Raw genomic sequence first — 17,443 nt, forward strand, 5'->3', positions numbered from 1 at the left:
CTGAAAAAACTTTCTTTGAAATCACTATCTGATTGAGGTAGTAATCTTTCGCACACGCAAATATTTTATACGATATGTTGCACATACTCATTGTGCCTGTTGTAAGTTTGAATGGATAGCTCTAATAGGTTGCTTTGAAAAAAGGAAATAAATATTGGATCACCGTACGTTTTCCAGCCATAACGTGAAACAGAAACATTTCATGACGATTTCTTTAAAATTATACAATTACTGGATAGCTTTCCCTTACAACGCAAAATGAATAATGATTGAATCAAGTAAAACTTTTCTGTATTTGTAAAAATGTAATTCACATAAATGAATATATCTATGAGTTAATTACATTGCTGTATCGAATGTCTTGGACTGCATTCAAAACCTAGACCTATTATGTTCTGCCATTTAACCATCAAAAATAGCGAAAGACTCCCCAACTACGTTAACAATTTAACTAATTCATGATCAAAGTCGATCAACCGCGTTATCTAATAAGTGCTACAACATAAATAAGCATATGACAATCAATTAAGAGGGGTTTAGGATAAACATAATCTCTTTACCAAAATAAGTTATCTTACTCCGTATTTATATTACAACTGATAAAATGATATGTCACAATTTATGACGTTAGTATGTCTGGTGTGTCTGATAATTAAGGCAGAATCATTGTTGACATAAATCAGCGTTATACTACAGTTGCCTTTATTTTGACAAAGAATCTAAAATTACTCTTAGACGTATTGTCTTCTTATTTCTTGTGTCATTGATTTGTAATAGCCTAGAAGAGTTTTCTAATGTTATTCGTTGATGGTACATGTATACAGATGAGAATAAAACTTACAATTAAAATTACTTGTAACCAGTATGACTAAACATGCTAAATATATTAAACATACGTTATCGTCTTTTTTTAAATGACGGGAAAGTAGGAAGTTAATATGTATGTGTGTTTCCTTTAGGCTTTGTTATTCGGCTAATAATGTTAAATACTACTGTGAAGTTGAAAACAAACGTATTCAAGTTTTTTTTTATTAAAACAATGTATCTAAATCTGTTCCTACATTAAAGATGTATTGTTTTGACGTTTAAATCTCGCTCTGGAATTATTTCAAAAACATGGGTTCTTAATAGTCAGCATCAAAGCAACTTAAGGGTGGAATTTGTTAAAATGTCAGAACAACATATATTTGAACATTAATCGTCAGATTGCCCTGATTGCACATGCCCAAATATTTCTTATTTAGGTGTTTATTCTATTTTATAATATATAACCCGAAAAAACACCAAACAAATAATAAAAATATATGCATACATGACTCTGTGCATGCATCATACTAATAGCTATGGCTTGCTTCCATTTAATAAAATTGCTTAGGGGGGCACATTAGATGTTATAATCTGTGAGAACTATTATTTATCAGCATGCCCATAATTGATAATCAACTATTCATTTATGGTATGAAATCTGATAGTCATCGTTCTATCATTTTAAAGCATCCCTTCTAGTGTACATTTAAATTTTTTGTCTTTATTAATTTGTTCATTTTTCTGATGTTTATAGTCATTAGATTATATAAACTGTTTATTTGTAATATTGATTCACTATAAAAATGTGTATCTGAAGTCTATGTTTCTTTGTGTATATCTTTTTTTAAATTTTGACAAGCATGTTTTAAAACAATTAGCATCACTCTTAAGTATGTGGTCTACGCAATGTAAGTATTATATTATGACATATGAGTCTTGCTGTGGGTCCTTCAGTTCTCTATTCTTTTTTATACCATTTCCTATATGCTTTATCTATTTTGCTCATAATAATCTATTCTTTCTATGATTCTCTTTAATTATGAGTCATTTTTATTCTTTAATTTGTTAGCCCTTTATTATACACTCCCTGCCCATAAAGATTACTATAGATTTTGTAAACACCATCCAGACCAGGTTAGGTGAATATATAAGTTGTCTGTTGTATTGAGTCACACCCACTCAATAGTTATTAAGTCATCTTAATTATTAACAAATTGGTTAATCATTGTGATGGGTAAATTCAGTTGAAGTAAGTTACACTTACAAACTTTATTGTACTTCTACAGAAAATATATAAATTAATGAGCTTTTTTTAAATCAATGTAGAATTTTTTGTCAAGTTTACTTTTAATTCAATAATAATTAAGGAACACACAATTTTGATTGAAGTTTTATATTTGTATCATAACATGAATACAAATAACTTTCAAAATGCCAGTAAATGATTACAATTGTTTTTTCAGTATATGTATTAAGATGACTTGGAGGCAATGGTGTTATACAATTTCACTAGTAGTAACTGAAATTCGAAAAAGTAATCCAAGAAAAAGAGAAATCACGTGTTTCCTTTAAAGATCAACACACACAAGGAAATTGTCAGACAAGTTATAACCATTTATGGGGATAGTTTTAGATCTTTGCATGAAAAGAAAGTGAAATGAATGTTTTAAAGATCAAAGCTTGAGCACATTTAACAAAACTATAACAGTGCTGAATATGGATTGACCCCATGCCATGTCACATGTGACTTTTGGAATAAAGCAATTTTCAGAATGACAACAAAAGGAAGGAGTACATTACTGTTAACACTGATTGTGGAACATTAAAGACAAAGAGATAAAAGTATTACACCAGGGAAAATGACTGTGCACTTCTTTCTTGTAAGATCAACACACAAAAGGAAATGTTCATATCATTATTCATCATATATTGCAGTTATTGAGATAATTTTGGATATATACATAAAACTGTGAACTGAGTGAGAATTATAATTCAAAAATCATATGTTGCAGGCTGGTAACTGCATGTACTTACTGCTATGTATATTGTAATTCACAATATTTTACATGTAAATAGGAATATTTGTTGCATGTTACATGTGGAATAAAAGACAAGTTTAGCAATAAAGAATTTTCCAGTACAACATTAACATATCAAAATCAGCAGTATGATATATTTTTACATTCATTATGGATCATGGAAAGCCACAAGAACGTATGGTATGAATTATGATAAGGATTTTCAGTTAAATGTGACATATACAATGCTTTTGGTATTAAGTTTGAAAAAACTATTTGAAATGAATGAAAAGTTATAATAAGTTTTTATGAAAATTTTGAAATAGACACGATGTATTTAATACAAAATAATAATGAGTGACATAATGAAATCTTCAAGTATTAATCAAAATTGGATTTCATTTGCATGTACAACTTTATTAAAATAAACAAATAGTTTCATCTTTTAAGGAAAATCTCTCATTTTGCTTTTTTCTTTAACAATAGAAAAAAGTTTGTACTGTATGTACATGACCTAGTATTATATTTTTTTCTGGTTTTATTTCTGGACCAAAACATGGGCCCGTTTTTAAATTTAATAATTTACTGTTGGAGAGACTGCAATGAGCGAATGATGCACGTTCAACAAATGAACATATCTCTAGATATATGTAGATATAGTTGTCACTGACTCAGACGTACTTATAAATATAATTATTTTCTGTGAATGTATATTACATTAATTTGTAGGATCCTTTACTATAGATAATTTAGCTGATCCGTAACAATAACATCTTCATGCCTTATATATCATGTACTGTAGTACGCCGCTAGATTAAAACTGACGAGGAAAGGTAACACACGGCCAGCGAAAGCTCTTTTTTGAGAGTTCAGGTGGTCGTGTGGTCTAGCGGGACGGCTGCAGTGCAGGCGATTTGGTGTCAAGATATCACAGTAGCATGGGTTCGGATCCCGGCGAGGGAAGAACCAAAAATTTGCGAAAGCAAATTTACAGATCTAATATTGTTGGGTTGATGTTTAGACGAGTTGTATATACATTATGTACACAGCCATGTATCACCATCATTGATGGCGATCCGATGAATACAGCTGTCGTAGAGTTGTCACTGACTCAGACGTACTTATAAATATAATTATTTTCTGTGACTGTATATTACATTAATTTGTAGGATCCTTTACTATAGATAATTTAGCTGATCTGTAACAATAACATCTTCATGCCTTATATATCATGTACTGTAGTACGCCGCTAGATTAAAACTGACGAGGAAAGGTAACACACGGCCAGCGAAAGCTCTTTTTTGATGCCCAGGTGGTCGTGTGGTCTAGCGGGACGGCTGCAGTGCAGGCGATTTGGTGTCACGATATCACAGTAGCATGGGTTCGAATCCCGGCGAGGGAAGAACCAAAAATTTGCGAAAGCAAATTTACAGATCTAATATTGTTGGGTTGATGTTTAGACGAGTTGTATATACATTATGTACACAGCCATGTATCACCATCATTGATGGCGATCCGATGGATACATCTGTTGTAGAGTTGTCACTGACTCAGACGTACTTATAAATACGTTTAGACGAGTTGTATATACATATATATAGTTGTATATATGTGTGTAGCTTAAACCGATATTGTTTCAAAAGAGTTCCATTTACACATGTGACGGTTTCCCATACTATCTATTGAAAACTGTTTAAAAAACACCATTGAAAAATACTTTATCAGGGCTGAGCAGATGCATATATTTCTCATGAAACATGAGTTTGATAGAAGGGGCTTCATACTTCCACGCACTAGTTAGATGTGTTTTTTTTTCTTATCGGGAGAATCATTTTTTAGAAAGATTTTTTTGTCGTTTGTTATCTCGTTTCTTTAGTTACTAATCCTTGATAATATCTTTAAGTCGTATAAACCCTTTGAGATTCGAAATAAAGAAAGTAACCAAATTAAATATATTTACAATCGGCACATATGTGGAGTTTGAAATGAACATGGGGTTACGAAAGCTCTTACAATATCTTACAAAGTAAAACGTTGGAGTGCTCACCCTTTTGTTCCCTCCTCGTATGTACCGTTATTATTATAAAAGGGCAAATTTAAAGATAAATCCAGCTGTTACATGAAAGATAATATCTTTGTAAACCAAATACAACTTTATTTTCTTTCATTGGTATAGTTCTTTGGGGGTGTGCCGTGCTCTTGAAGTTGAAGGTTCATACGCCATCCTTGAATGTCGCCCGTTACCATGGTAAATAGGTGCGAAGTTCTGAGACACCAGAAATTAATAGTTTGAATGATATAAGGAATGGTCATAAATAGTTTTGGGTATGGAAGTTTCTAGACTAAAATTCTAAATAATTTCAAATTTCAATGATTTTATTTATGAATAAATAGCCGATTTTATTTTATCCACATCGTAAAAGTAATGTAATAATAACCAGTTTGTCAGTTCTGATTTTTTTGACGCCACTTCTAGTTTTGACGTCTCTGCGCCAAAATCATTAATGAAGTTTCACTGAATTTGAAATTATTCTAGACGTAACGTATCAATAGTGGAAATGCATTAGAATCGGAATAACAGTACTGTAGTCGAAAAATCATTTTTTATTTGCATTTGCGATCCAAATAAAACCAAATTGACGATGGTCACAGCGCTTTATTTTTCCTTAAAACAATAAAGTTTGTACTTCCACTAAAATGATATTGCTTCCTGTTGACTGCCTTGAAATTGTTATTAATTTTAGCTATATTATGATATTGATAGAATGCCTTTGTAAAATTTAGATAAGCCTTCAAGATAGATGTGGTAGTACGTAACTGTAGAGACATACTTTTAAAGATAAAAATCATGTTATCTGACTTTGTTTTGTTTATTACTATCTTAGAGAAATTCTTCTTACTGAATTTCATTTAAACAAAAGATTTTGATAGTTTTACAGAGTGATAGAAAAGGGTATTTTAATGACATATGAAACGAGTGAATGGTGAAAATAATTGTATTCCAATTCTTGAACCAATGTAAACAATTATCATAAACTTAGTCTTATTTGCACGATTTCCTCATTGTTTTCGAATAAATTTCGTATAATCGTCAATTTGTTTTTTCAATCGGTCATCGTTGTTGTGAAAATATGGCAGGCAATTAAAGTTCGTGTTTTGAAGTCGAATTTTAACGATTGTCACCTGTTTGTCAACAATCAACAAAAAAACATGGATATTAGGGGTCGTGTTTAACATGTACAATCAGATAATAGTTTATTTTAAGGACATCGCTGCGTATTGCAAACATCAGATTTTTACGAGATGGGTCCATCAACCATTTTCTACATTTGAAAATGCCTGTACCAAGTAAGGATTATGACAGTTCTTGTCCAATCGGTTTTGATGCGTTTTGTTATTTGATTTTGCCATGTGATTATGGACTTTCCGAATTGATTTTCCTTTGAGTTCGGTAATTTTGTGATTTTACTTTTTTTTCACACTGAGGTCACTTTACATACAGAAGCAAATAAAATAAAAGTAAACTTCTTCTAAATATGAACAAATTAAAGAATTTTCTTCAGAAAAAAAAGTATATGTACATAAATTTAATAATGAAAGCTATCTATCGAGTTATAAAAAAACATCTGCATTATTTTATTTTTTTAATTTAAGGTTTCTTATGACTTTAATTTTGACTTTAATTTTGAAACCAAGATGTTTATAAGGTGATGTGCTAAAACATTTAGTTTTATTCTGAAAATACTCAGAAAAGGTGTTGTATTGTAAATAAAATCATAATCATTATGTACGCTTTTTATCATTAATGGCTTATTTGTACGTTATTTACATAATTTTTAGTTATAACCATTGCTCATCTGTCTGTTCCAATTGATTTATGTATATATATTTTTTTCTATCTTTAATGATAGAGTTATGCTTCACTTGAGAAGTAAATAAGATATTTCATGAATGTGTATTGCATTTCGTATTGGCATGAATAAAATGTAATAAAGTATCTGAAAATTTCAATTTCATACAATTTGATAATTCTTCTTCATCCGACAAAGTTTTCCCTTTTGTCTGTTTCGTTTCAGACGGTTTATATAGTTGGCCTTCAAATGTCTGCCTGAAGAATACTTGCTGGAAATTTCAAACATAAAAAAACATTCATCGATGTGTTCAGAGTAAAGGTGATTTACGTATTTTTAAAGAGACATTCTGATATATTTGTAAAAAGGACGATTCGGTTTGGGAGGGATTGGGGGGTTGGGGAGATACGGCACAAATGTTTCGCACACATTATAATAAATCTAAATCGAGCAAATGTCAACGAACTTTGGTAAAACAAACAATTGTCAGCTGATGTTTTTTCGTTTGCCATACTATAAGGCTAAATTTTACTGGATTTCATTAAACTGTAGCCTTCTTCCCAGAATGGATTGTTACAAACCAATCTAGTTTCCAGTAGTAGTGTCACGATATTTTTGTCGTTTTTGATAGTTTCAGTTATTTAAGACAATGAAGAAACCTTTAGAAACTTACTTACCTGAATAGTCCGTCAATACAATATGTGTATTATCTCTACTCGTAATAAATTTATCTTGTTTAGTATTTATTTTATAACTTTAAGCTGATAGAAATAGTGTCCCAAATTTTGACATCAAAATGATGCATTTAATGATCAAATGTAATTGTCCCTTTTGATAACAGTGAATGATAACCTGCAACACTAAATTTGCATTTTTGGCTGTTTGTTATATTAATACATGTTTTATGTTATTCTGTATGTTTGTTATATTAATACATGTTTTATGTTATTCTTGATGTCTTATTGGCAGAACTTAGAATGGAAACAAAGTGTGTGTAAGGGACAACAACCCGACTAAAGACCAAAATGTTTACCTAACCTTCCCTTCAGTACATAAAAAACGAATAAGAAACTAACAAATGATTCACTATTAATTCTTAGTTTTATATTTTATCGTTTTACGTCATGCTGGCTAATAAATTGGATCTTTTCATTTTAGTCGTATAGATCTGTAGATATTATGACATTATTAATGTTGTTTCATATATGTTTAAAACTGAACGATTGGCATAGAGGCAGAATCATTCTAAAGTAAGAGCCTAATTTTAAAGCTTTCGAAACTTTTGAATTTATATCCAGAGAATTGATTATAATTCTTCACCTGTATTTTGACAACAACTTTCGTAATTTTGTGTCCTTAATGCTCTTCAACGTTGTTCTTGTTTGGCTTTATAAATATTTCGATATGGTGAATGATAACCTACAACACTTAATTTGCTTTTTTGGCTGTTTGTTATAATAATACATGTTTTATGTTATTCTTGATGGCAGAAATTATAATGGAAACAAAGTGTGTACAAGAGACAACAACCAGATTAAAGACCAAAATGTTAACATTACCTTTAAATGAACATTTGTTCAAACGAAACTCTAGTAGATTCTTTAAACTGATCGTGTGGTCTAATCGAGTCTACAGCTAATTTTTTTATTGCATTGTAAAATATATGACGAATTGCGTAATAACAGTATGTTCTTATTTAATTATCCAGTCACCCTAAACACGAACTTACTTTCATTTGGATCACAAGCTCTAACTTTAGACTAAAACAAAGATATTTTTGGAAAAGTACAAACATTCTTACTAAAGTTAAATTGTTATAATTTTTACAAAGTTGCAGTTCTAAACATGTGTGTAGTATTTAAGTGTATTCTTTTGTTGTGTTTTCATTATTTTAAAATTATATTTTGTTTCTCTCCTTTCTTTTTCTGTTTCTTATTTATTCTTGCTCCATATCATTGTAACATTGCATGCTATATTTATGTAATAGATAACTGTAGTTATTATTTCAAGGAAACGTATTAGTATAAGCTATGTACAGCTTGTTTCCGAATCCTATTATTATTGTGTATTTTGTATGATGAGATATTTGTATGATGATGATATATTTGTATGATGATATATTTTGTATGATGATATATTTGTATGATGATATATTTGTATGATGATATGTTTGTATGATAATATGTTTGTATGATGATATATGTGTATGATGATGAAGAAATATGTTTAAACGAACCAAAGATAACACGTGCAGGAATTTTGATAAAGTTGGTGTCCCTATTGTTGTCTTACCACAGATAACACGTGTAGGAGTTTTGATAAAGTCGGTGTCCATATTGTTGTCTTACACAATCACAACGTGACATGTATCAACGTTTTTGTGCTTTCTTTACATCTTTTTTTTAAATAATTTATTCTAAAATATTTCAGATATATGGTATGCGTATAATTAACTCTCGATTTTCAGTAAAATATCAACGCAAGTTTTGTGCAAAATTATATCAAACTGTCACATAGATCTTAAAATCCTTGTATATTTTATTGTGGTTAATTCTGTTAAATGACGAACATCATTCCCGTAGCAAGTATAGTAATGTTCAGGAATATTATTTTTACATTTTAGTTGTTTTAGATTTGTTTTCAGTTATTGGAATAAAGAGGTAACTGATCTTACCCTTCCGTAGCACATGAGATCACCCCTAGTTTTTGGTAGGGTTCGTGTTGTTTATTCTTTAGTTTTCTATGTTGTGTCGTGTGTACTATTGTTTTTCTGTTTGTCTTTTTCATTTTTAGCCATGGCGTTGTCAGTTTGTTTTAGATTTATGAGTTTGACTGTCCCTTTGGTATCTTTCGTCCCTCTTTTACATCACAGGAATAACAATAAACATTACAATAAATAAAACCACTAACAGGACAACAAGGATGGCGTTGGTCCCACCCAAGGAAAACAAACAAAACAGCCTGTGATTCAGTGGTTTTCGTTTGTGTATGTGTTACATATTTGTTTTTTGTTCATTTTTTTATATATATTAACAAGCCCGTTGGTATTCTCGCTTGAATTGTTTTAAATTGTCATTTCGAGGCCTTTTATAGCTGACTATGCGGCATTGGGTTTGCTCATTGTTGAAGGCCGTACGGTGACCTATAGTTGTTAATACTTGTTTCATTTTGGTCTCGTGTGGAGAGTTGTCTCATTGGAAATCATACCACATCTTCTATTTTATATTTAGTTAAAAACCAACACATAACAAAGGATAACAAAATAAATTTTCGTTGTGATGTTTCTCTTTTTACCAGGCCAGTTTCGGCGTTATATCTTAAAAGTCCATCCAAATTATCTTTACAAAGAATTCCGCCGAAGTTGGTGCTAGGGATGTCCTAAACGTGTAGTAGGGATGGAGTATTTGATCCGATTTTTGTGTACAAAACTTGAAAAAGACACGCAATACCTATGTATGGTCCTCATTTCTTTCCACGTAAAAGTTTTAACTTCCAAACATTTTATGGACACGTGATCAATATTCCGTTATTTAAACAACAGACCGTACTGGCCAACGGAATTTTGGACACACCAAACCAAGTAATTCATATCTTATTAACAGGCATTTGTATTTTTTAAAATTATCATTCAATATGTGCTCTACAAGGACTAACATTTCTTCAACTGTCTTCTGATACCTTAAACACTATAATAAATTCTACTTAGATGTATATTAACACCTATACGTAGAAACTATTTTGTTAACATATTTTGTTTTGCCGTGCATGTACTTATTGTGTGTCATGGATTAATACTCCATTATTGTTTGTGTTTCTGTGACAGTAAACCTTAAAATAAATGTTCTATGTTTGTCTTTTTTTTTATATCATTACGTGCATTCAAGGGTCAAGTATAAGTTTATTAGGAAAGTGATATTATTTTCAGGAATTTCTAAAGATTTGAAAGATTTATATCAATAATATGCTCAACTTCGTACTTTATTTGGCTTTTTTTTTTACTTTTTGGGATTCGAACGTCACTGATGAGTCTTTTGTATACGAAACGCAAGTCTGGCATCAATACAAAATTTAATCCTGATTTCTATGATGAGTTTATCTATCCTCTTCGGAGTCGTTTAATTGCATTTATATTGTTGCTGAATTGTACATGGTCGCCTATGGAAACTAGTATTATTCTCCCTAATATAGAAATATAAATGATTGTAAAAGTCGGTTATAATTCGACAACAATTATACTGGAAACCATGAACTAGGTCAGAGGTCAGACTATTTTGTTACAATAGACGACGTTCGACTCAGTATTCCATTAGAACTTTCATCGAAAATACTCATTTTAGAGGATTATAGCTGCGAAGATAAAATGAAAACTTTGCTGAGTTTATGATAGTACAATGTAAAAAGAGACTATAAATATATAATGAACCAATTAGATTATACATGAACAATAAGCATAAGGAACGCACGGGTCATTTTTACTATTGCCACCAATGGGTCTTAAATGCAGCGATCAACTCTCGTACCCGGAGGCGTCCTTCAGCTGACCCCTAAATAAATATGTATACTAGTTCAGTGATAATGGTAGTCATACTAAACTCCGAATTATACACAAGAAACTAAAATTAAAACAAGACTAACAAAGGCCAGATCCTCCTGAAGTGGGACAGGCGCAAAATTGCGGCGGGGCTAAGCATGTTTTATGAGATCTTAAAGGCTCTAGATTTCATCTCCGACTATTTGTTGTTTAGTTATTTGGGATTCGTGCTTCGATCCTATCTAGCTAGTCAATCCTTTACCAACTAGTCTTTATAGTATAATTTCATCTTTCGCTAATGCACCACTGAACAAGGTCAATCACAAGAATGTTTAACTAAGCCATAGTTTCATGCGCTTGTATCAAAGAAGGAGCCTGCAATTTAGTGGTTGGCGTTGATATTGTTTGCTATAGTTTGTGTCACTAATAATTTAAGTATACATATGATTGCTCAGGTTTCTTATTCAAATAACTTCACACTTTAAAATCCTGGGATATTTAACTGTTAACAAAATGGTTCGAGATTTACAAAGTGTCTCTATCCTTTTTTAATATTATAACTTTACTGGGGTTTAGTCATTTACCCGAAATTGTATATACCGAGAGGGGCCCAGTCAACCAAAATACTTCAAAATTAGTATCAAAAAGTAAAAGCAAATACTTGTTGACTCTAAGTCACAATCATGTGTACTGGTGGGTGACACGTCTTCGTGTGGACTGCTACATTGTGATCTAACATATTAAAGAATAGTCTCAATGTGTGTGTCACGTATAAAGAGTTTAATATTCATATCAGATTAGCATGTTCTTCTTTTTAACTATGCATTTAATTTGCTGCTCGGCATTAAACAGCTATCAATCATAATTATCATATGGTATACTTTTAGATACAGGTGTTTCAACTTGATTTCAGTTTTCCAATTGTGATATGTTTATTTTTATCCAGTAACATTCCAAAAGCGACTACATATGGAGTATATAACTCCCAGTTGATACTATACTCCATGGCTGATACTTCCTATCCATGATATAGGGTTGCTGCTCACAAGGAAGCTAATAAACCAAGACTTCCAAGTAGTGAAGTTGAAATCATATCTTTGTAAATTTTATTTTAATTAGTTAATACTTCAGCTTTATCATGTACATCTTTTGAATATTCATTTTATTAAATTTACTGTTTGCAAAAGTATAAATTACTCTAAATTATAGGGATTTTCTGGTAACTTAACAGAAAACCCTTGCCGTTTTTGGCACAACCTTTTTGATCTTTTGGTCCTCGATGCTGTTCAACTTTGTACTCGTTTCGGCTTTCAAACTTTTGTATCTGTGCATCACACATAGGTCTTGTGTGAACAAAATACACTTCTGGCGTATTAAAATTTTGAACTTGTTGCCTTTTGTTGGCTGTTGTTCGTGTGATTCTTTGTTAATTGTGTTCTCCAATTTATTCATATGGTAGTCCTGTGTTGTCATTTTGATGTTATATTTCACATGGCCATAACAGTGCGAGGTTTGGCATGCCACAAAACCAGGTTCAACCCACCATTTTTTCCTTTAAAAATGCCCTGTACCAAGTCAGGAATATGGTCATTGTTATATTATAGTTCGTTTCTGTGTGTATTACATTATGACGTTGTGTCGTTTGTTTTCTCTTATTTTTGAGTGTAAATTAACATTGCGATAAGACGTGTCACGGTACTTGTCTATCCCAAACTCATGTATTTGGTTTTGATGTTATATATATTATTCTCGTGGGATTTTGTCTATGTGTGTTACATTTTAGTGTTATGTCGTTGTTCTCCTCTTATATTTAATGCGTTTCCCTCGGTTTTAGTTTGTTATCCCGATTTTGTTTTTTGTCCATGGATTTATGAGTTTTGAACAGCGGTATACTACTGTTGCCTTTATTTACGGATGCTATCACGAGTTGTTTTACAGTAACAGATTATCCATTTCACAGATGATAGTGGATATATTCCTTATGTCGTAACTACACGTATAACGTGTTAATACTAACGTTAACAACACGACAGTGACACATGTGGAGCAGGATCTGGTTACCTTTAATGGTCACATGAGATAACCCCGCATTATTGGTAGTGTTCCTGTTGCTCAATCTTAAGTTGTCTATCGTGTTTTGAGTACAATTGTTTGGCTGTTTGACTCCTTCTTTTTTAGCCATGTCGTTGTCAGTTTATTTTCGACTTATGAGTTTGAATGTCTCTAACGTTTTATATTTCAAGAGACAGTCGGTATTCCAATGGGTACTAATTGTGCACCCCTACTGGCTGATTTGTTTTTTTTTACTCGTATGAAGCAGAATTCATTCAGAACCTTCTAAAAGACATAAAGAAAAAGCACCTTGCGAAATTCTTTAATTTTACTTTCCGATATATTGATGATGTTCTATCATTGAATAACCCATACTTCAGCCAATACTTACATCTCATATATCCCAGTGAACTTGAAATTAAGGATACTACTGATACTAGAAGGACTGCTTCATACCTTGATCTTTTCCTCAATATTGACGTAGATGGACGACTTCACACGAAAATCTATGACAAACGGGACGATTTCAACTTCCCAATTATCAATTTCTCATTTCTCAGCAGTAACATACCCTCTGCCCCTTCGTATGGGGTTTACATATCACAATTGATACGTTATTCACGTGCTTGTTCACACTATACGGACTTCATATACAGGAGTGTGCTCCTTACACAGAAACTGCTCCAACAAAGTTATGAGGACGACAGATTAAAATTGACACTCCGTAAATTTTATGGACACCATCACGAATTGGTGGATCCATACGATGTGTCTTTGACCAAACTAGCTAAGGACAGTTTTACCACATGGTAGATTGTGGTTCGTCATTATGGCGTCTAATCTTTTAATTACCAAACGTGACTTATTCCCGATTGTTACTGTTTTGCTGAGTGTGCATTCGCATTACTATAAGACGTGGTACGGTACTTGTCTATCCAAAACTCATGTATTTAGTTTAAATGTTCAATGTTGTATTTGTAATTCTCGTCGAATTTTGTCAAATGTGTTGACGTCTTTTCTATTATATTTATGTGTTATAGAGAGAAAAATTAATCACCGCCTTCATTTATTAGATTGAATTTTGTTCAACGTAATCTGTACGATAACTTACGTTTGAAGTTGGATTCATACAAACTGGACATCTATATATTATAGTTAATTGCTATTAATAAGTATTGCAATATGCATTGTGTTTAAATGAATGTCTACGAGAAAACCATGCAAAATCCCAAAAAAATATGAAAGGGGTTGTGGAATTTTCAGCTGATTTTGGGTTCCTAGTAAAGTATTAAGTACATCTAATAGTTCTATGGTTAAAAAATGACAATTTATCTCAAATTATGTGAATACAGGGCAATTCTAGTTTAGTACTAAATTTGCTGGAAAATGTTGTTGAAAATGGAAATTTTTTGGGTTTTTTTAATTGAATAGTTCAAAGTATTATATGACAAAAAAAAATTGTTTGGCCTTAAAATTCAGACTTTCTACTGAAATAAACTGTAATTTGGATCTTATTTCAACCTTTATTTTTGTTTTATTTTTTATTGACATAATTGTGTTTTCTTTAAATTTGAATTCAGCCTGTACTGAAAATGTCCATAAAACCTCAAAAGTCACTCAAATTGAAAAAAATATTTTGTTAAACGTTATGGTTTACTACAAACTAGTATTCCTTAACGGGATTTTGGTGGTAAATTGATATAAGATATAAAAGATGAAAAACTGAAAAATATAGCTAAAATTATCTCCCTTTGTAAAACGCTTCACAATTAAAGGTAGATTTAGTGTCAATAACAGAAGGAGGGAAATCAACAAATGTGCAGAAGGATAGGAAATAATGGTATTTTTGATGAATATGGTGTAGCCAAAATCTTATTTTTATTGAAAGAGTGTAACAAAGACATAGCAAACCATGTGACAAAGACCTTCCCACTGCCACTGGGATAAGTCTGATCCTGATCAGATAGTCTAGACCTGACTCATGAGGCTAGACTATCACTATCATGTCTAGGTTTCAGACTCACTTTTTAAAATGCATATGCTGCAAACATGGACAGGAGATGGAATGCAGCAGAAAATAAGACAACACGAGTTGCTGCCATCCTTGCATGACCCTTCCAAATCTAGCCACGGAAATTCCAAAGCAAAACTTTCAGTTTCAGTTGGTTCTGGTAAGTTTGTTAAATTTTTTTGTGGTTAGAAAAAGCAATTTGACACCATAAAAAGACCTACTGTAGAAACATCACATCAACACATAAATATAGGAAGAAGACCATAGACCATTTCTCTTTGGGAGAAAAAAAAGGGGGGGGGGGGTATTTACATAATTTTCTTGAAGCAAAAACTGATTTAATTTTCATTGACATACATTTATAATGATTTAAAATTCTTCTGAAACTAAAAGATTTATGTTTTTGCCTTCTAAATTTAATAGAAAAACTTTGTTCTCTCTCAGTCTCTCAAGAAATCTATAATAATCATGATCAAATATATATTATATTACAAAGCCCTCCGGTATCAGGTCTGTTCGCCCTGAGTGTGTTTGCCAAATTGTCAATAGAGTCCATTGACTTTGTTTTTTTTCTCCTAATTTAAAAATATGGTTGCTTCAAATCCCTTTTTTTTAAATACAACCCATTGAAATAGAAAACCTTCAGTGGATAGATATAGGAAGATGTTGTAAGAGTGCCAATGAGACAACTATCCATCCAAAATTTTTTTTATAAAAGTAAACCATTATAGGTCAAGGTACGGCCTTCAACAAAGAGCCTTGGCTCACACGGAACAACAAGCTATGAACATGATAAAGGACCCCTAAATTACTAGTGTAAAACCCTTCGAACAGGAAAATCAATGGTCTTATCTATATATATATATATAAAAAAAGGAGAAACGAGAAACACGTATAAATTACATAAACATACGAAAACTACTGTACATTTATGCCAACTAAAAAGTATGTGTGTTAACCACACTACCCTTACCTACCTTTATTTTTTCATCCCTACCCTAAATATTTTGGTGACAGTTTTTAATTACGCAGTTAAAGTCGTAATATAGCTCCCAAAGAGTTGTGAATTTCCTGTCTTTATTCATTCCTTTACCAGGACTACATGTATATTGTACAATGCAGCTAGATTGATACAATATATGGTTCTCAAACTAAAAAAAAATGTTTTACAGACTATGAGCTGTTTTTTTTTTTCTCTAAAAATTGGTTACTGTGAGACTTTTTCTTTACATTTCCTTAGTGCAGGTCATGTATCACAGTTATAAACATGGAAATAGAACTTGTACATGTCTTTACTTCTATCGTTAATAAAAGAGAATCTGAATAAAATATGCTTACAAATGTATTCCAAATTAAAAGGCCCAGAAGGGGCAACATGAGATTATAACATTACAGATTACCAAGATAAAACAAATTAAATTAACAATACTGAAGAAATGAATTACTTGATGATGTGATTGATATCATAGCATTTATAACATTTACATAAAAAAATTATCATATCTACAAAACTTTTGTTTTTCAATGAACCAATGCATTATGTTAAGCCAACTTAATGTACAATGTACATGTAGATGTAACTCACTGTACTGATCATGCAAATGTACAAATATACAATATTTTATTTCTTATCAACAGGTTAATGTTGAAGATTGAAAAGCACAAACATAATATTAAAATGAAAGCAGATATGATAGGAGATATAATTGATAAAAAAAATGAATCAAACATGTCACTACAAGAGACTGCTAAATAGACAGCAAATAAGACCTGTGTTGTGGCATTATTTGTGAAATATAATCATATATTTTTGGGTTAAATACTTCTTATATGTTTAGATTTTTAATATTCGTTTTCAAATTGCAAAAAAGATCACGGGGGCAAAAAAAACTTTGTTAGTTTATAAAATATTATTGAAGTTTTTTTTCTATGCTAAATGTTATCATTCATTTAGCATGTTTAAATTTGGGCTCAGTTTTCAAGTTGATTCAAATTGGGGTCCAAACTTAAACTTTGTTTAAATTCATTAAAAATTGCATATATGGGGTTCTTTGATATGATAAATATTATCATGTCTTTTAGACTGTACATTTTGGATATTGGCACCAGTCCAATTTCAAAATCATCAGTTCTTTTACCACATGTGAATCCAGTTTGAATGTAGTGTCTATAT

The 17,443-nt window shown here is 31.4% G+C and overlaps 1 protein-coding gene across 1 annotated transcript in view; it reads left to right on the top strand.

Annotated features, from left to right (window-relative positions):
* LOC139486582 (E3 ubiquitin-protein ligase TRIM71-like) overlaps nucleotides 1-17,443 on the top strand; it is a 151,342-nt gene that overhangs the window by 106,259 nt on the left and 27,640 nt on the right. The gene's annotated exons all lie outside the window — the stretch shown is intronic.

The sequence above is a fragment of the Mytilus edulis genome, chromosome 8 (genome assembly GCF_963676685.1).
Source record: "Mytilus edulis chromosome 8, xbMytEdul2.2, whole genome shotgun sequence".
Taxonomy (NCBI): Eukaryota; Metazoa; Mollusca; class Bivalvia; order Mytilida; family Mytilidae; genus Mytilus; species Mytilus edulis.